The 21,604-nt window shown below is 38.6% G+C and overlaps 1 protein-coding gene across 3 annotated transcripts in view; it reads left to right on the top strand.

The window, feature by feature from the left end:
* The first annotated feature begins 262 nt into the window (after positions 1 to 262).
* Positions 263 to 21,604, top strand: part of ppm1ba (protein phosphatase, Mg2+/Mn2+ dependent, 1Ba) — a 36,934-nt gene continuing 15,592 nt past the window's right edge. The window contains exon 1 of one of the 3 annotated variants that reach the window (XM_053232847.1): positions 263 to 703. The gene's annotated coding sequence lies outside the window, so the exon portion shown is untranslated. Of the gene's footprint in view, positions 704 to 9,540; positions 10,248 to 21,604 lie in introns of those variants that run through there. The other 2 variants (XM_053232850.1, XM_053232848.1) reach the window with 2 other exon arrangements.

Consider the following 21,604-nt stretch of genomic DNA (forward strand, 5'->3'; position numbering starts at 1 on the left):
TGTCAGTGTGGGGCCATCATCAGAAGCAGCAGCAGCAGCAAGTGGTTTCCAAGTGATGAGAAATCCCACCAGAAGCAGGGCATCAGGATGGATCAGGCAGGTCTGGAGAGCAGAAGGGGTCAGGATCACTGGCATCTCAGGGAGTAGCAACATTATTTTCATTACATAAGACAGAGCTTTCTCGACCAGCACGCAAACCAGTTTTAGCAGGTCAATGAGGCATCATGCAGCGATTGGCCAATGGCGGACAAGTGACAGGCAGAAGCCACGCCCCTCCCGCGGTTCAGTGCAGCCTTCTGGCCGTCAGCGATGGGTAGGACGTCATCGGCTTAGAACATGTAGCCTAGTTAGCTAAACCGCCGCTTTAGCTTCCGAATTTTGTAACATTTCACTTTTCTCATGACCGACATTGCATACAATTGTCGGTTGGTGTCAAATATGTATGAAAAACCTTATCACGCGAGCCGCACTTTGTTCAGGGAGCAGTTAAAAGTTACCGTGTGAAAATAGCCGCATAAGCTAGCCTGCTAGCTAGTCTAGCTAACCAACAGCTAGCCCTGCTGCGCTAGCGGTTAGCGACTGGATCCACCGTAAGCAGCACAGTAATTAGATGTTCAGAGAGCGGCTTTACGGGGAGAAATTCGAGTCGAAGTCTGCTTGGTACGTGGCGCCTTGTAAAGGGATAATTACATCCTGAGATAAGGTAAGTCACTTTCTATTATTCTGGCAACCCGAAAAGTTTAGCTAGCTTTAGCTAGTGGGTTAGCTAGCTGCGTTTTGTAACACCTGACGCTGCCTGAGACGAACTACCTGCCTAACTAGCCAGATAACTCTTCGTTTAGCTAGTTATCGGTACCTAATCCACTGAAAGTCGTTATTTTAGTTAGTTTTAAATAGTGACAGGAATGGGTAAACTCGTACTGAGCTCTGTAGTCCAGGCCAGCCTTTTAAACTGGACATATTAGCTTGTTTATCATGGAGACGACGCTAGCACACTGCGAGCTTAGTCCTGTAGTGCACTAAGCGACTATTCGCTCTTTCAGGCTAACGGTAGATACAAGGCGACTGAATTTCACATCACTTAGGCCAACTGAAGTTAAAATCCATGATTTGCAGGTCCAGGAATTTACATAATAACTCGGACAACTTCACGAACAAGTTAAGAAAAAAAAATCTAGATCCACGTCGTTAAACATTTGAATCATGTCATTACAATTTTTTAATTGAAATGCAACCAGCTGAATTTGAATGTTATATGATATTATTTTTGACATTTTTATCATGTCATCTCAGGTCTTTGTGGTTTCCAGAAGAGCAATCTAAAACCTGAAACTAAATTTCATACTTAAGGGTGTGCAGTTTGAAGGTTTGTAAATCAAAATGAAATACCCTTATGATCAGTTTCTAAAAAAAACAAAAAAAAAGCATCCAGTCTGTCTATTAATTTCCATTTTTTCAGCTTTGCTTTCGAAATAACATCAGGGTAACTTGTAGGCAAATGACACCGCCTCTCATTTGTGTACATCTTTCCAGCAGACTTGATACTGTTATGTGTGTCTACACTCCTCCACTGCACAGTTTCTTTCAGTAAGAAATGGGTGAGGTGTTAGAGAGCAGGTCTGGTATTTCTTCACCAAATCAGCATTCAGCATGTGATCCTGCTATCCACTAATACCACAACGATTTGCCAATGATCACAGTGTTTCATTTCTTAATGAACAACACCTTGTGCTTTTTAACGGTTTATAGTTAGATTTAATGTTGTGGAACGTCCAAGAGTCTCTCTCTCTCTCTCTCTCTTTCTCTCTCTCTTTCTCTCTCGTATTAAAAACACAGCCTGTTATTTTACCAAGAAGCCAAACCCGAAAAGTGTAAACTCCTCTGTCAGAAGACTTTCCTGAGCAGGGAAACGTTGACAGTTACAAAGTGTTTACAATCGAGACTCCTTTCATAAATGGTAAATAAATCTCTCCTGAAAACATCACCACATCAACAATTATACTTTTTTTTTTTTTTTAAACATCTGTTTATAATTACTCTTAGATTAGGTGGAAGTTCTTGTGTATAAGCTGTTAGTATAGAAACAATAACGTATTCGACCGAGCGCATTAATATAAACCTGTCGTTCATGTCACAGCCAGAACTACTGTCCGAGCTGTGGTGTTAGACGAAAATAACGCACACCTTCTGTTCTAAACGGAAGTTTATAAAACTGGAGGCAATCATTTATCATTTATTATTCTGAATTATATCACAGCATAGATGAATTCTTGGATATAATTCAGAATAATAAATGATAAATGATTGCCCACAGTTTTATAAACTTCCTTTCATCAAAGGTCTGGACTAGCAACTAACATGACTGAATGGTTAAGCATTACCTTTTAATGCTTAGCAGTTATTTATAGCCATGAACTAATAACTAAGACGGTTTGAAGTGGTTATGTTTTGTTTTGCCTTACCACTAGAGCCGCAGTCTCTGAACAGATGAGATCCATCCGTTTTGAGCTTGAAGCAGGGAGAATAAATGCATGCTTGTGTCAGATTGTCTTTAAACATTGTTTTTATCATTAAATCCCCCACTAATCAGATTGGCAAGGGTCTGTGATAACTCTCCCCTTCTGGCCAAATGGCCTTAGCCCTGTGGCCAGTTTCTGGTCCACTGAGCTACCTTAAGCTAAATCATTTACATAAATGCATGTGATAAGCCTCTACAGAGGATCTGCTACAATATTTTTTCAGTTTGGCTCACTGTCAGCCAGTTGGTGACCCCTGCTCTTGATGTTTTCTAGATATTTTATTACAAAATGTCATTAAATTTACCAGAATATGAGTGACCTTACAGACAGGTCCATTACCATCAAATATCCTCTTTACACAAGATGTCAAGTAGATTAGGGCTTATGAAGGAAAAGCAATAATGTAGCTGTCTAATGTGACTTGTAACTCATGTTATAATTACTACTTATGAATCAAGCCCTAAACATCTACCTGGACCAGACATATGATATCAGACAGTAACCAAGTTTTACATTTTAGCTTTTACAGCCTGCCTTTGCTTTGCTTTGAATCATATTTTGAATTAAGGGAATCAGCTTATCAGAATATTGCTTAAACCCTTGCCTGGTTGGTCTTCACCTTGTTCACTATCTGACTCCAAACAGGCCAACTGGCAGAGCTACAGATGATGGTGACTCTCAGAATAACCAAAGATAAATGTATTCCTCTTTAGAGCGGGCATCAACTGATGTAGCCCAGGCACGCACACCACTATTTCACTCAAAATATCCCCCCACACAATTTTAATATCAGTGATACATCAGCCCTCAGATTGGTGGAGATCTTTCGAGAGAAATAGTTGAAAGAGGTCCATGTCTTCTGTCTCACAGTTCTCATTAGTTGCAGGCTTAATGGTCTTTCCCATGATGAAACCGGACAGTTGTAATGGTGTACACACATGCATAGCAGGCTAAGAGTTTATATTAGTTTGAAAAGCAGAGAGAAGTAGAAACCTCTGCATGTTGGATAGCAGATTTCACTTTGTGTCCCCAATTAGCTGCCAGTTGATGATGTTCCAATGTTTTCCAGGGTAGATAGACTTGGCTTGGTTTTTCTAAGGAAAATGCACCATGAGTGAAAGCTCACACAGTGACCAGATGATGTGCTTTAAGTGCAGAACTTTTTAGGTTGCTGTGTTTGAGATGTGCCGTATGCAAATAATATTTGTGATGATAAACCAGATTGTGGAAGTTTTGTAGTTTTCCCCACCCCTTAGCTTTCATAGGTGATTGGCATATGTGTTTCATGCTTAATACTGCATAATTGCCTTATATCACTGCAAAATCATATTATAATATTTCATATTAAACTACTGGTGAATGTTGTGATGTGGGATTAGTCTGCATTAATGTGAGCAAATATATCCAGCTTTGTTAGATCACATGGATACACTGATTCATGAGAACAACCACAGAATTAATCATACACTATATAGCCAAAGGTTTGTGGACACCTGACCATCACACCCGTACATGGTTCTTCCCCAAACTGTTGCCACAAAGTTTGAAGCACACAACTGTATCTGAAGGATGTCTCTGTATGCTGTAACATTACAGTTTCCCTTCACTGAAGCTAAGAGGTCCAAACATGTTCCAGCATGACAATGCACAAAGCAAGGTCCATGAAGACATGTCTTGCCAAGGTTGGTGTGGAAGAACTCGAGTGTCCTGCACAGAGCTCTGAACACTGAACCCCACTGAACACCTTTGGGATGAACTTCCCAGGCCTCCTCACCTCCTGACTTCACTAATATTCTTGTGAATGAATGGGCAAGTCCCCACAGCCATGCTCTAATATCTAGTGGAACCTCTTCCCAGAAGAGTGGAGGTTATTATAACAGCAGAGGGGGAATAAATCTGGAATATGGGATGTTCAACAAGAACATATGGGTGTGATTGGTTAGGTGTCCACATACTTTTGGCCATTGTATGAATTCCATGGTAGGGTACAACAGTGTGGTCTTAGTCTTAATTCTCTCCGGATGAAGTGTTTGGTGTAGCTTTTTGTGTTTGTGCTCTTGTCAAAAAAGTCACCCAGTCATTGGTGAACGTTTCTGCTGTAAGCCATGGTGTACCATTGCAAGTAAAAATATTAGTCGAATCTGGCTATTGTTGTTAATTGAATCTCTGTGTTAACTGAGTGGTGACGTGTTAGCAGGAGAGTTGTACGACAGCTTTGTGCTCCTCTTTTTTGCTTGATTTCATCAATATTTCTACATACCTGTGTGTTCATGATTCTGAAAGATCCTCTGTCATTTGTACATGCTATAGTTACAGTATAAAGTAAAGGAAGTAAAGTTTATTCTTTCTCTGTTTTGAACCTGCTTGTCTGTGTTGTAACTATGAATAAAATAAATTGATTGCAAGACACCAAAATCGCCTTGCTTCAGTCACCCAGGCTAGTGACTTGTCCACCCTTATGTTAAATAAGCTTGTTTTCAATAATGAGCAAAAGGATCAGGATCGTTTAAGTATTATCTTCTGGCCATAACCATACTTCGAGCTGAAATGGCTGACGTGTGTTATTTGTTTTTAAGATTTTTAACTCTTCAATTTTAATAACTGCTTATCACCCATGTTCGCTTAGTTTGAATGTTTAAACGCTAGCTGGTCACATTGTTAAGCTGTAATTATTTCAGCTTTATTTTTGATGTGAGATCTGCTTTTTCGACAGAGCGCTGGATAAACTGCTGTAATGTAGTTTATATTTTAGGCGTTTAACATTTAACCCACTGTAGGTTGTACTTGTTTGCATGATTAAATCAGAAGGTTGGTTTTTGTTATTATAACTCCTTGTGATATTTAGTTTTATAGTGTGGTGGTTTCTGTCATAGATTATTATGGTCACTGTCAGATTATTATTGTCTTGAGATTCCTTGATTAGGAGAAAGCCTCTGCTCGGAGAATAACAGTGCATGGATCTGCTGTGTGGTTTACAAAATTGAGTTATCTTGTTAGTATCTGGAAACCTTCTGTACCTTGTGATGCTTTTGTTTTTTCCTCTCTGATTGATGATGGCTAGAAGACCTTTAAAACAGTCGTGATTATTATTATCTGCGTCAGACATCACCTCTATTCATCTAAAAAATTTCCCCCTTCTTCAGAGCTCACATTGCGATCCACCGGTACAAGTAGAACCTGGGAAGTAGAGGAGCGGTTTGAGTCCAGGAATCTTTCATGATGTTTTGGACACTGTCTAATGGGCATGTGGACAGTGATACGCTGAAGATGGTGGGGAGCTGGGCTGACTCATCAGCTCTATTTCCATGACTTAAGTAGAAAATCTCTTAGGTTAAGCTTGGTACCACATTTAGAAAGACAAACTATCCCAGGTTGGTGGTCAAGTTTGGAAGATATAGCAGGCCTGTTTGCAGTAATCAAACCCAGAGAAAAGGGAATGAGCATTATTTAAGAGTTTCTGCTGGAGTAGAGCATGTACCCCTTTGCAAACCCAACGTATATTGTGTTGGTCTGATGTCTGTGGAGACTTTGTCTTATGTGCTGCTTGTCCGCCTACTGACCATCTGACACACTTCTCACTGTTTCTATTTTCTTACCTAAGGATTTCTACTAGGCTCATCCCACACTTGTGAGACACAAATCAGCAGTGCTGTGTGTTGCATCAAATTCTCCTTCTACATTTAGATAGCTTGTTAATCACTGTTAACTACCTGCACTTTTACAGTTGTGGAGCTTTATCTCGTACAGATAGAATATGAGCTGCATCAGGATTTTTTAGTTGCTAGAAGTCTGAACCTATGTAGATAATAAAGGTAGCTGTAGAACTCCTCATTCAGCTATCTTTTTTTTTTTCTTTTTTAACAAAACTGACTGATTTGGGATGGGGATGAAGTTTGAGGAGCTCCAGTCTGGCCAGTCAAATGGGGGCAAACAAACAAGTTACTTGGCAACACCAGTTTGTTTATTTTTAGTGAGGCATCGTATCCGATTACAAGCTTCAGTGTTAGGGGTTTCTGCTTGGCGAGACATATGGAAGTTGTCAATGATGTTTGTTTTTGAGGCTTCTTAGCTTGACTAGTTAAATAAAAAAAACAAGTACATATCTGTTTTTGGCTGTGCCTTATGCTTAAAAAAAAACTTGCAGAGTTCTTGCTAGAAAATACTTTGAATGTTCAGCTCTTTATTGTGTAGACGGTTTTATATTTATTTGTATTTTTTGCATGCTGTAGATTATTTTTTACATAAAGAAAAAGTGCTTCTGTGCTACTTTTGTAGTAGTATATACTATAAATATAGTGTGGTAGTTTTTTTTTTTTAACTTTTTACTAAGTACTTGCAATGACGTGCATTGTAAGTTGTGTTTTTTGGCTCTCATCATTTAATAAAACTATCAGACTGTGTGGGGAAGTTGGTTCCTTGCTTAGAAAGAGTTCAGTCATATCTGTGAAGCTTTAGCCATTGGTCTGTTATCATGTAGTGATAATATTTTTTTTTTTGTCACAATCTGTTTCTTCCTCTGGCTTTGGTCTAGGCTTATGGGGCTTTGAGGTTGCTGAAAATGAACAGAATAACTAATAGTCAGAATTTTGAGAATAAAGGTAATTCTCTGATGTGGGTGGTGTTAAGATGGAAGACATTGGTGTTTAGTGCTTCCTTTTTTCTGGTGTGCTGGCAATGGCATGGACTAATGATGGGTTTCTTGAACATCCAGTAGGCGTTGTCATGCCACCTTTCTGATTCCATTTGCCGGGTTTCTGTTTCTGGATGTGCGAGCACAGTTCTGCTTTGGACACAGCGAAGAAGCCAGTGAGGACAGGCCAGTAAATTTCTACACATTCGAAGTCATCAGAAAACTCGTATGCTGAAGTAAAGGCTTCCTTAGCCAAGGCAAAAAATTTTCCCCACCCACAGTTCTCATGTCATGTAGGAGGTCTGTTACACTAAGCTGTCTGCTGACACTATATAGGTGCAAATATACTTCACTATCACCACGCGAACGTGTGCTCACGCAGCTGCTACGCGAGCAGCATTGTTCACATACTTGCTTGCGTATCTTACTTACATTTGGAGGATTAAAAGAGGCAACCCTAAGATGGCATGTCAGAGCCAAAACATCCCTGTCCATCTGGCTTCCAAGTCAGGCTGTAATGTTAATGATTTCACGAACAGTGATATTAAACAGACCGATGAGCTCCATTTCTCCTTAAAACTTTCTGCGGTTGGCGTGATTGTCATTATCTGCATTTCAAATCAAAAACCCTCACCGTACATTCAAAAATATTTACTATTCTAGAAAATCCAGAAGACTGGTACTCAAAACGGACCATTTGGTAAGTGTAAAGAGGTTTCTAAAATTCAAGCACTCGCAGTAATAGGAAAACCTACTATGTTAATGTTAGTGTTAATACTCAGTAGCGGTCTAGAGTAGTACAAGAGTATGCAGTTTGAGACACGGTGTTAGTGTGTTTATGCAGTTGGGGACACAGTGTTACATGGTGCTATACTGCTTCCACTATTTATGTTGGTACTGCACCACATGGACGTGTCGTAATAATTTCTGAGCACGTGCACAACCAATGTGCCAAATGACCGCAGGATACGTGCAGCGGCTATTTTGCGTACGCTATTTTGCGTAAATCAGCCTTAAGGTCATGTGTTTGCATAAATGGCTTTAATGGAAAAAAGGAATAAATGACAATAGCACCATGTTATGTTTAATATATCACCATCAGCAGTCATTTAATATTTTAAGAATATTAAAATATTACATTTTAGGAAATATTGAAATGAAATTGTACTCAGTGTTGCCCCAGTTGTTCAAAGAAATGCACTGCGAGACTGTTGCTTCTTTACAAGTATGTGTTCGAATTACTGACTATACGCACTGAGGGGATTTTTTTTCCATTTTCTTTAAGACTATCGGTCCATCTGTCAAAATCCATCTTGGTTGGTAGGTAGATTTTGCAGTCATCACGGCATGCATGATATTGGGGATTTAAGTGATTTAATGAAATGCGAAAATGCTGATATAATCTGCGGAATTTCAGGCTCCCACATTAGCTAACGTCTGGCAGTAGCCTCGTATTATGTACCCAGATGGCAGCTTTGAGAGATGAGTTACTTCTAAGTGACCAATGTGATTTCTTTTAATTCAGGGTTTGGCTTGGGATGATTGATGATACTATTGGGAATTGGCTTTGAATTCCAGCTATCGCGATGGCTATCAAGTCGGACGATTTAAATGTCTGTCAGAAAACGTGGTGTCTGCAGCTTTAAGATCGACAAAAATAAATTGTGTTGCATCTCGTAATATGTGTTTCCTTTTCGCCTACTTTGTATCCTTTATGAACATTAATAGCCAGTGATGTTTCACTTTGGAGCAGAGGAACAAAATATCTTTCTCTGATGTATCTTAGCTTCCCTTATCCACGTTGCCGAACAGAAGCCGTGAACGTATTCACACTTAAAACACAAATGGGGATGTAACTTACGAAAGTGAAACAGGGTGTTAATCAGGGTGACTTGACTATACAAGAATGGACAAAGTATCTGCACTGCTGTTCACCACAGAGCACATGCACTTGTGATTTATTTAGTTTTATTAAAATTTTAGAATGAGCTGAATTAGACCTACTAACTCGTTGCATTTAGTTACAGTCCTGACTTTAGTTTTGCAACTTTCCTCACCTTGTTAACAGATAATGAAGCTAAACACTGACCAAACAATAATGCTAGCAATTGCAGATACAGTCGATGTTTAACCAGCTTCGGATATTTTTTCAGCTGTAATGACGTTATGTTTACACAACATGTGTTATGTATATCGGGCCTCGCCTCTTCTTGTTCCCCCTTAAAGCCACTTTCGTCAATCAGCGATAGTTACAGAGCACAACAGGACAATGGCATTGTACACATTATCTCACAAGCCTATTCATAGGTATGCATTAATTTCCAAATATTTGCCATTTCATGCTGTTTTATGCTTAAAAAAAAAAAAAAGAAAAAAAAAAAAAACTACAGTTAAACTACTGTGATTAGTGCTGTAACTAGAAATGTGAAACTGGCTTTCTCTAGGAATCGTGAGAGAATTTGGATGTCAGGGAAAAGGTGGCTATAGTTCAGTGATTGAATCGTGCAGTATTTCAACAAAGATCACTTTGTTTTTTGCTGCTGGTTTGCACATGTGAAGCAAACACAGAATATTTGGCTTGTGACGGTGAAGAAGTGTGTGCAGATATTTACATCATTCTTATCCTTAGTGCATAATTGAGTGAACACAAAGGTAGCCATAAGCTTCAATTATCCCTGTTTAATGGACTTGGCAAGAGAAGACTGAAAACAGAAACAACTGAAACATCTCCTCATGTCTGTTCTATGTAGTGTGGAAATCTGACTCTGATGGTCCAATGTAGGTTTTTTTTTTTTTTTTTTTGGTCTTGATCTCTCACTCCCCATTCCAGAGAAGGCACTGGTCACAGCAAAGATGCACTGAAGGGCCCTGTTGAAGCGCTTTGTTGCTATAGCAACCACTCTTAGCTGCCACTCCAGGCACGGTAGGCATGGAAACGGACCATGTGACAGTGGTCCAGTGGTTACATCATTGCAGTGGCGTACATCTCGACACTATGTAGGCCTCCTCTGCTCACATCAGTGGAATGTAGGGGGTCTTGTAAGAGCAACAGATCACCTGGATGCATAGCTGTTGAACGCATGCCTATATAAAGGCAGGTAAGTTCATTTTTAAAGCCATAAAATGACTCACTGTATTGGAAAGGCTTTGCTGAAAACAATAAAGAGGCTATTTATAGAAGGACTGGAGTTAGCATAGGTTTGTTGTCTGGTTTGCGCTTGATTTTCTGCCTTTGATAAGAAGCAGATCTTGCGTAAGGTCTGGTAGTGTTTCACAGGCTGTGCAGTAAAACAGAGCTTGGTAAAACGTCAAAGCCAATCTTCATGTCCATGACACTGTGTCTGAACCCACACGTCTTACTTTTCTTGTTGTTGCCTTTACTTCAATGGCTAACAAGTAAATGGTGGATATGAGTTTGTAAGAGAGGGATAATGAGGTGTATAAATTTGTGTTTATTTCTTTATTCGATGCCATTATTGAAAAGGCTTTCAAAGGTTTGTTAGATTTCCTGTCCTGCCTGAATATATTTAATTTCTGTTTGTCTTCTGGTTCAACACAAGGAGCTCTCTGTGAGTCCACCTGCATTCATAACCAATGAGTTATTGTTGTCTGCTCTTTTTAGGCTACTGTGATGCTAATTATGCCTCATGATCAAAGTGTGCTGAAGCCGGAGTCAGGGCACAGGTGTTCAATACACACTACCTTGTTTTAATGCTAAACATTAATATTGCACTTCAGAGGGTAATGTGTTTGTCCAGTGGAAGCCACTTCAGACACCAAGTCCCTTTCCTCCTGTACCTTTTTGTTCTGGTTGTTTCAGCTAGGCTCTGGATGTTGTTCGGTAGGACAGAAAAGCAGGAAATGCAGTTTCCTTTGATGAAAGGTGAGAGTTTGAAAACTGAGTATATGGCTAGAGACCTCAGAGAACAGAACGCTGATGTGTAATCCTAGATGAGGTTATTTATAGTTCAGTGGGTGTGAGACGCAGATGCTCAGACAAGCTGCCTTATGACATCACATGCCAGATGACTGGTCTGTAGTGCGCTGAGCTGTAGCCGTGCTAAAACCTGTGTTCGGCATTTCTGATTTACTAGGATTAGCTGTAGTATAGATTATTTATTTTTCTGTAGTTGACTTGAAAGACAACTCACCATCCATGATGGTGCTACATCCTTGACTACATCAATTTAGCGGTATAGGCTTTTTTGTAAGCAATTTGTGCAGAAGCTGCTCAGTGCACTGACAGTTACGTGTTTTGCAGAGGAAAGCATGTGTATGTAATTGTAACATTCTTTGGTGAGTAAATGGGTATTTGCCCCGCTCGTATTCTGATACTAGTACATGCTAGTGTCACTGAAAATGTTCACGACTTCACGCACAGATGATATGAAAGGGCAGTTTGGAAACACACTTAACTCAATACACTTGTCTGTAGTGTGTTAATATTAACTCAGATGAGATTATCAGTTTGCCCTGAAAGGTTTTAAAGAGATATACACATTTATAAAGCTTAAAGCGAGGTTAATAAATAAATAAATAAATAAATAAATAAATAAATAAATAAATAAATAAATAAATAAATAAATAACCTAAATCTGTATAATAAAATAGACCAGTGTCTAATGATTGTTATTCAAGTTACCATAGTAACAGCCCCCAGTGGTGGTGAAAACTCACTCACTGCTGTTTTCTTTAAAAAAAAAAAAAAAAAAAAAGAAGACGACCAAAAAAACTGTTAAATTATAGATATTTCATACAAATCAAAGCAAGGCACTAGCATTCCCTAGTATGTCGGGTGATGTAATGTTCTACATAAGCATAATACACAATTTAATAAATACATAATTTAATACACGTTTATTATACCTATAAATATATGAGATTATTCTAGGAACATGGCTAGTTGAAAGATCTTGGCCCAAGAATTTATCCCAGAGTAGGCTCACCAGCGAAGTAAACAATGAACAAATCAAATAAAAAGTTGTTTACTTGTTCTTGGTAGTGAGTGTAGCCAAGATTAATGTCCTCTGAGTTTTGAGTGTAATATTGGTTGCAGACTTTAATAACATATTGTGGCTTTTCTACACATGAAACAGGATCAGCAGTGGCAGGTGGAAGTGCCAGACTGTAGCCTAAAAGTAACAAGTGTTTGTGTTCGTTGTGTTTTTGCGTGCTAATTATACAGTGACCCATTAATAGAGGAAGCCACGTGTGTGCATAATTTTGTCTCTGTTTGTAACAGAAAATTAAATTGCACTTAATTGAATCAGATTTGTTTGGCAAGTCAGTAGTTGCCAATGTCATCGAAAATAATTTACAGGGAAGTGATTTATGTAATTAAAATTGTGATTAAAGACCCGAGTGTGTGACTACGTGTTAGCTTAAGAGTTTGTTCACTGAGTAATATTTGGATTATTGTCCTTTAACATGACACTGAGTAAACAGTGCAGCAGTTGTGCTGTGTGTGTTTGTAGTGTGTTTTTATTGAGACAGGTTGGCCAACGCTGCTTAAAGATGCTTTGTAGTTAGTAATCTTTCACCAGTGCTAAAGTTGATAGTAGTACATTTGTGTATCTATTTTTCCTTACATTGTATATTCTGGATTTTCTGGAATATAATTATATTATTTGCTACCTTGTACAAGTCCTTTTATTCATTCATATTGTACTGGTTTTAGAGACCCCTTATGGTAAAATATTTTTCTCCTTTTAGTATTGTTAAGTTCTGAAGCCTTAGCTCTATTTTACTCACTTTGTCACACGTGAAAATACACTATATGGCCAAAAATATGTGAACACCTGACCGTCACACCTATGTGTGGTTCTTCCCACACAGAGTTGGAAGTGCACAGTTGTATAGAATGTCCTTGTAGAATTACAATTTCTCTTCACTGGAACTAAGAGGCCCAAACCTGATCCTAAATGCTAATGCCCCTGTGCATGAAGCGAGCTCCATTCTTCAAAATCTAGTGGAAAGTCTTCCCAGAAGAGTGGAGGTAATTATAACAGCAAAGGATAACTAAATCTGGAATATGATGTTCGGCAAGCACATGAGGGTGTGATGGTCAGGTGTTCACAAACTTTTGGTCATACATTGGAATTCCTTTTTTAAGTTGGCTTTGTTTTGTTTGTTCATTCACTGTCACTACAGTAAAGCCACTAGTGCAGCTTATGTTTGTATTGCCTCATGTTTGTGCATCTTCCTGTAACCTTTCTGTAACAACTTCTGTAGTGAACAGTAAAATATTACAGTTAGACTAATATTGCAGTATCTACAGTGGTTGTCTGTATAAACTACATGACATGCTAGAGGAAAAGTCAAAATGTTGTTCTTAGACATTTTTTTTTTTTTAGACTCTAGTGTGGTATTGTGCAGCATATCCTACATGATGCACAGCAAGATTCTCTCTTGTTCCATTGTGTATAAACACATTAAGACCGATCTTGGACAGTTTGTGCATACGGAAGTTTGACAGCTCTGATATCTGTTCTCAGAGGCGTTGTTTTCATCTCAGACCACATGTTCTTGGTGGAGTTTAAGCCGAGGCACAAGTTATAATTTCAAAACGTTGATTCAGTTTACAAATCAGCATTTTTGTTTGATTATGGTAGGCTATGGTGGACTGGCCTTCTGCAACCAAGACAGTTCCTGTTCTTGATGTTAATGAGATCCAGAAGCGGAAAAAACTCACACAGTCATAGACCTTTAGCAAGTGTGTGTGCACGTATGTGTGTGTGTATATGCATTCTAAATTTGAGCAGAATGCTATTTATGTGCATAATCAGTGTTGTTTAAACAATAGTTTATGCTAGTTCAGGAGCTAGTAGTTCAGTATATATTATTGTTTAAGAAACGTTTGTTTACTATACAATACAGTGTGTACTTGTCATAGTAAGAAAAATACAGCAAGACTACAGAGTCATTTATTAGGATTTAAGTCCTTGCATGCTAAAATAAATAATGTAATGTGAACAAATGGCATTAAACTCCTTTACAATCCTTGTATATATTTTTTTTATATTTTCTATCTTACATACCCAAATTTCAGGGTTTTCTACTGAGAAAGTATATAAAATAAAAGCAGTGTGATGATAGTTAGAGAAAAGCCCACACAATACAATTGCAATACAAATCTTCTAAAGATGCTGACGTTTAAAAGTATGAAAATATAGGACAGAAATCTAGGATTTTGTGAATTAAAATTTTAACTCTGGATATGATTACATATGTTTACTTTTTGAAAAGGGTGGTGAAAAGTAGAGACTTTTCCCAGCTTTAACTCAGTTGTGTAATGATGTCTGTAAACTGTAGCTTGTGATGCATGCCTCATTGCATACACGGAAATGTGGAAGGTGTGTGTAGTATATTTAGCAGGAAATATTTTACTTAAAAACATGCTTGGGCATTTGCAGGAAAATGAAGCCATCTCATTTTGACATATTTCGTGTAATTTGCATTTTTTTTTTTTTTTTTTTTGGGGTGTGTTCCAGTTAAAGCTAGCCCTTAAGAACAGTAAGGCCTGTGGTGTGACTGACCTGGCAGTGTTTTGACCTGCTTACGCTACTGGCTCATGGTGAGCTCCAAGTTCCACAGGTCTGCTGTTTGCACTAATTAAAACACTGATGCTGCGGTCACTATGCTGCTGCCAAACATGGCTAGCTCGCATAAGTGTAGAAGCCTAGGTCTTTTATGGTGGTGAGTCATGCTGAACTATATATGCCAAAGGTAAAATTTCGAAGAAACACACTAACTCATATCAGTTGCAGTCCATTTTGTGTATTCTCTGCACATGGTAGACAGATGTACTTCACAGTTGTATGATGAGTAATAGTCAACCAACAAATGAATTGTTCAGTGAGGACAACTGGTTAAAAATTGGTTTAAAATACTGATGAACATTGAGATTTGAACTGGTAGGTTCATCATCAGGGTCCAGACTTTTAGTTTTTAGTTGTAGTTGCCTGGTAGACAAGTAGGCTCAGTAATCAGTAAAAGAGGGGAAAACATACCCTACTTCTTGTTGGCTTGAGATATAAAAGTTTTCCTTTGGGATGTACAGTTATGGGAAAATGAAAGTACACCCTCTTTCAGTTTTATGTTTTTCATTATCAGGGCCTAAACAACAATTGTGTGGTCCTCACCAATATCGATAAACAAACAAATAATCTCAGGTAACAAAAAAAAAAAATAAATAAAAACACAACAGATTTCAATATGCAGTCATTTTTTTTTTCCCCAAAAAGTGAACCAATATTCTGAAACTTGGTAGGAAGAATAAATACTCTCTATAATTCAGTAGCATGTACAATAATGTGAAGTAAATGTTATCTGTAAGAGTTTATTAGTCTCTCACATTGTTTTGGAGAAATTTTGGCCCAGTCTTCTTTACAACATTACTTCAGTTCTTTGATTTTATTTATTTATTTTTTTTTTTTACATACAGCTCTCTTAAGATCCCACCACAGCATCTCAATGGGTTGAGGTCTGGACTTTGACTTGGCCTTTCCAACACCTTGATTTATTTCTTCTTTAGCCATTCAGATGTCAATTTGCTGGTGTGTTTGGGATAGTTGTCCTGTTACATGACCCAGTTTGGGGCCAGCTTAAGCTGTGGCCAGATGGTCTCAAATCTGTCTCAAGAATATTCTGGTATAAAGTGAAGCTCATCGTTGTCTCAGTGGCTGCAAGTTTCCCAGGTCCTGTGGCTGCAAAACAAGCCCAAATCATCACCCTTCCACCACCATGCTTGATAGTTAGTATGAGGCATTTGTGGTGATGCACTGTGTTTGGTTTTTGGCACACATGGAGCTATGCATAATGATCAAACCTCTCCAAACTTATCCACCTTGATCTCATCAGTCCAAAAGATATATCTTTTGTGGTTTGTTCAGATGCAAAGTCGTGCTGCCATATTCTTTTTGGCGAGAAGGGGCTTTTTCCTAGCCACCCTTCCATGAAAGCTGTACTTGTTCAGTCTTTTTCTGGTTGTGCTGTCATGAACATCAACATTTGATGTGCTTACAGAGGCCTGTAGGTCACATGATGTAGCTCTTGGGTTTTTCTTTATATCTCTGAGCATTATACAGTCCTTGGACTGAATTTGCTGGGACCACTCCTGGGAAGACTGGCAACTGTGCTGAAGGCTCTCCATTTGTAAACAATCCTTCTCACTGTAGAATGGTGAAATTTAAATTATTTGGAGATGGCCTTATAACCTTTCCCATTTGCTTCTCTGAGGTCATGGCTGATGTCCAGAATACTAAACTTTAAAACTTTCTGCTCTTATAGAGGTAGTCACACTGCTTGAAAATTAAGTAATCATGTGCATTTCATTAGTAACACCTGGCTGCTAATTACTCTCTTAATGATTGTTGAAGTAGGAAGTTTCTGAATTTTGGTTTACTTTTTTTGGGAAATGTGACTACATATTCAAATCTGTTGTTTTTTTTTTTTTTTGTTTGTCATCTGAAGTTACTTGTTTGTTTATAGAAGTTGTTGTGGACCACACAATTGTTACTTAGGCCCTGATAAATAAAAACATAGAATTGAAGGAGGGTGTACTTTGTTTTTTCCGTGACTGTATGTTTAAATGTAATACACTTCACAATGTTGTGACACACCTTGATGCTGTATCTATAGTGTGTGCTATTCATGCTGAAATCCATCGCCTGCTGCACTGACCAAGGCACGATCTGCCTGATGGTGGATCTGCTTTTACTAGTCAGATTAGCATGCACAAATGACAATCTTCTTAGAACGCCATATCTCATAGCCAAAACATTGGCCAACAGTTTGCTGACTTTTTGTTGATGGTGCAAATGTGATGTGCTGCATTAGAAACTTTTGTTATAAAAGTTTATGTGTACGTTAGCTTCCACAATTAAGTATAGACAGTTGGAACTGGACAGCACACTGGAACCTGTAGCTAATAGTTTTATGATTTATGCACCCCTGAGTATTCATAATTGTACTGTGTATTCATGAGTATTCACTATTGCCTACTGTGTGCAATAGGCATGAGACAGAATTTCAGACTGTGGTCAAGCCAGCCACAGCGGAAACCAGAGTGCACATACACTCTCTGTCCGCTTTATTAGGAACATCTGCACATTTGCATATTCATGCAGTTCTCTAATCAGCCCATCATGTGGCAGTGGCAACATGCAGAAAATCATGCACATGCAGGTCAAGAGCTTTAGTGTGATCTCTTTAAAAAAAAAAAAATTTTAAAGTGTGATCTCTGTGACTCTGATAGTGGCATGGATGTTGGTACCAGATGGGCTGGTTTGAGTTTTTCATAAACTGCTGATCTACTGGGAATTTCACGCACAACAGTCTCTAGAGTTTACAGTCTACAGTTTCCAGTTTACAGTCTCTAGAGTTTAGAGTTTGCGAAAAACAAAAAAACACAGTTGTGTGGGTGGAAATGCCTTGTTGATAAGAGAGGTCAGAGGAAAATGGCCAGATTGGTTCTAGCTGCCAGGAAGGATATTCTAACTCAACTAGTCACTCTTTACGAGCGTGCTGAGCAGAAAAGCATCTCAGTATACATCAGGTTTTATTGATGTCAGTAAAGAACAGGAATCTGAGGCCAAAGTGGAGAGCTGAAGATTAGGAAAAATATCACCTGTTTTCTTTCCTGTGCCCATGACAGCCTCAGATTCCTGTTCTTGGCTGACAGGAGTGGAATCTGATGTGGTCTTCTGCTGTTGTAGCCCATCCACCTCAAGGTTCGATGTGTTTTGGGTTCAACACATGCAGTATAACATGATAAAAGCATGGTTGAGGCAAATCCACCTGGTTTCCTTTCAGGCCCGCAGCTTCTCAAGGAGTGAGGTGTGGGCATATTTTGCCTACCTTGCAGATGACTTGCATGTTCCAAAAGAATCACCTCAAATTTGGCAAAACATCTTGCTGACAAGAATCCTGACTTTCTGACAGGTTAGCTATTTGTCCTGTATAAGGTTTTATTAGGATGATGTTTAATAGGCTAGCCCCTGTATGTTTGCCTAGCTTTTTTAATGCTACTCAAAGTGGTGCATTATAGCATTTTTGAGAGAATGCATGTTGCTATCACCAATACTGTCAATCAGTCAGTTAAACTGTCAGTAAATCTTCATTATAATATTATAGAGTTACTTGTTATCTATGTTCAGTTTTTAATGGATTACAAACACAAATATTATGATAGGTAAATCGTTGTGCGTATCATTAAATCATTAACGCATAGTAAAATTTAAAAATGGGTGCTTAAAGACTGATGTTTAAAGACAGAAATACAGTGACTGAAGAAATAAACGATCATAAAAATAACCCAGGCATGGAGAACTCGGGCTGAGGGCTATTTTTAATCAGTGCATCATTTTTACCATGGTATCGTTATTAGTATTGACCATCATGGTACTAAAGTTGGTATTGGTACCAAAATTCCGTTGTCATGACGACTACTTTGGACCAAGGTTTGCTCTCAGTCTGATGGTGGAGATTTTAAATCAATTGGCATGACAAGGATTATCTAAAACCACCACCTTCAAGAGGACTGTGTGTTCTGAGGTAAACTCAGATGTTGCACACAGTTCTTGAGGATGGCAACTTTGGTAAAACACTCTTTGTGCATACCTGAAATATTCTCAGCTGCTTATCTCGGTCAGCGGGTTATGTACTAGATTGTTGTCTGGACAGGTACACGTGTAGGCTGTAACACAGCTTGACTGAAAATTACCTTTGGCAGTGTTATCAGTCTGTGGGATTTGTTTTGTTAAAAAAAATTTTTGAGTAAGGGGAGAAAAAATACTTATTAAAAAAAATATTATAACGTTCCCTAATCACACTGACAATCCTGCAACAGTGCTTCAGTCAGCATTGTGGAGGAGTGTCATGTCAATTTTTTCCTTGGACATTTGAACTGAGCCATAGTAGTCATATGCCAGTGCATATATGTCAAATGTAGGCAGATTTCTTTCAGACACAAAAGAAGTGTGACTGCATGGTGACAGGGAAGACCTGGCAGCCAATCAGGGAAGAGAGAGAAAGGGAGAATGTTTTTTTTTTTTTTTTTTTCCCTTAATAAGCTTATATTCTTCCTGAGTAGGTAGGCTATTTATTTGTTCTCTAATTTGGTGAAGGCTAGTGAATTATAGTAAGCTGATTGATCCTTATTGTGGAATTTGTATCACTACCCCAACTGGTGGGTAACTAGCTTCTGTACTTTCGTACTTCCACCATCCACTGATCTGTGTCTTTTAACTGATCATTTTGTAGCTGGTCTTACCAGGCTAGCTTACTACCAGAGCGGCACGTAGCCTTGTGGAAAGCCCCAGTGTTCATCTCATGGTCCAGAGCGAGCAACTGTGAGATTACAGTGGTGCAACCTTTTCTCTTTCAACTACAACTCGTGTTCTTGCTCACTAGCTAATATTATGTGACTGGATTGTTCTCTGGACTCTGTGTGGTACACATTTTGGGATACAGCCCTGAATTTTCATTGAATGTGTTTTGACTTGGCACTCTCAGTTGTGAGAATAAGTCATGCAGTGGAAAACAGTACAGCACAACCCGTGTTATGAAATGTTCTTCCGTGATTGGCTTGCTATAGCATTTTTCTATCAGAGGGTGAAGGCTTACATTCAGTAGCTTTAACATTGACTAAATAACATTTGTTATCACTTCATCACTAAATTAATCTTTTAAATTTAAGCTAATTTTCGGTGACTTTATGTTTGGTAACTAAAGTTTGTTTAGCCTATAGCTCTAGTTAATAATTATTTCAAGGTTGAGGGATGTTCATTGTTGTCCACTAAAAATATGCTTTCTGTCACAATAGCCAATTCTTTTCCCTTATTTTTTAAAAAAATTTTTGCTGGCCCTTTTAGTCAATAGTAAAGATGTTACGAGAAAACTCTTGGCCTGTCACATTGTTGTACTGACACAGGCGCAGATATAGGACACTTGGCTCCGTAATAGAGAAATGCGTGCAGACCACAAAATCTGTTTTTGATATCGGTGTTTGAAATGTCATCTTGTCGATTCATTTCTGGTACACGGGTTTCTCCCCGTTCAAATAGACACGACAGAAAATAACAGTCCGGGAGCATTGCCAAGATGGCCGTCGAGTGAACAGACTTTACTAGAAGGACTTTGATGGTGGTGTTCTGACAATAGGGCAAAGCCGTATACAGCTACAACACTCTGGAGCCCTTTTATGTTATTATTAACTCTGCTAGGCCGATGTTTAGAAGTGGAAAGTTAGGCTACATCAGTTATGTAGCATTTTGTTAACTTCAGTGAAAACTGTTTGAGATATAACAGTTTTTTTTTTTTTCTGATTTCTTTTAGTTTTTGGTTACTGTTTATTCCCTTATTAACAACAATCCGTAAACAGCTAAAATATGCTGACTTGGCAATGATTGCGCCTACTGTATGCTGTGGTATCATGTCTGGTTTTAGACACAGTGAGGGTGCAAACAGGAAATTCATTCTTTTACTAGAATGCAACAATCCTTACACCATCTACAGATTGTATGACAGTTAATGTTGTGCCATCTCTTTTAGATGCTCATGTTAATAGGTCTAAATTTTTATTTTCTGGTATACTTCTTGTTTTGTAACTCATGTTTTGAATCCATGTGAATGCCTCTGTGTATAATACGTCATTCTGTTTAAAGTGTCAGCGACGCTCATCATGTCCTCCAGTAACTTTCACACCTCATATTTTGACCACTGCAACATAGCAGCACAGCACACTCAATGCAGACCTATTTTATAGCTGTAGCAATTACAGATTCTGAGCCCTTACTACGGAGATACGGGAGACACCTCAAAATTACGCTTTATTTGCTTTGTAAGCTCCAGCACCAGTCAGACCACATGCGCTTTCAATTTACCCGGTAGAAAAGCCAGTTTATTGAAAGGGAAAGGACGTGGGACGTGGGAGAGGAATGTGCTTCTCTTTATCTGGGTGAACTTTGATCTGTGAATTCATGAACCTTGTGGTTATGAGCCAATAGAAAACAAGAAGGCGGGACTATGGCTTGTTTGGACGGTGAAACACGGAGGAGCTGCTTGTTATAATGTATTTTCTCGCTCTTTTCTTAATGCTGCTTAGGGCACACTAGAAAAAGGAAAACTATATGGTGAATATCCCGTGTGACAGTGGCTGTTTTAGCACTCAGACCTAACATAGTGTACGTGTGTGTAACTTGATGGTATCACATGATCAGTTAGTCTGTGTGCTACACAAATCTGTCTGGATCTGAGTGAGGGAAATCAGTTAACTGTATGCAGAAACGTGGAATGTGCTTTTTTTTTGGATTAATATCTTTCAGTATGTAGACTTTACATCATAATTTTCATGTCTTATTACTATTGAGTATTTTGTGTCCCTATTTTGGCAGACAAGTTAACTGAGTTGTTTTGTGTGTGTGTGTGTGTGTGTGTGTGTTTTTTTTTTTTTTTT

The sequence above is a fragment of the Pangasianodon hypophthalmus genome, chromosome 3 (genome assembly GCF_027358585.1).
Source record: "Pangasianodon hypophthalmus isolate fPanHyp1 chromosome 3, fPanHyp1.pri, whole genome shotgun sequence".
Classification (NCBI taxonomy): domain Eukaryota; kingdom Metazoa; phylum Chordata; class Actinopteri; order Siluriformes; family Pangasiidae; genus Pangasianodon; species Pangasianodon hypophthalmus.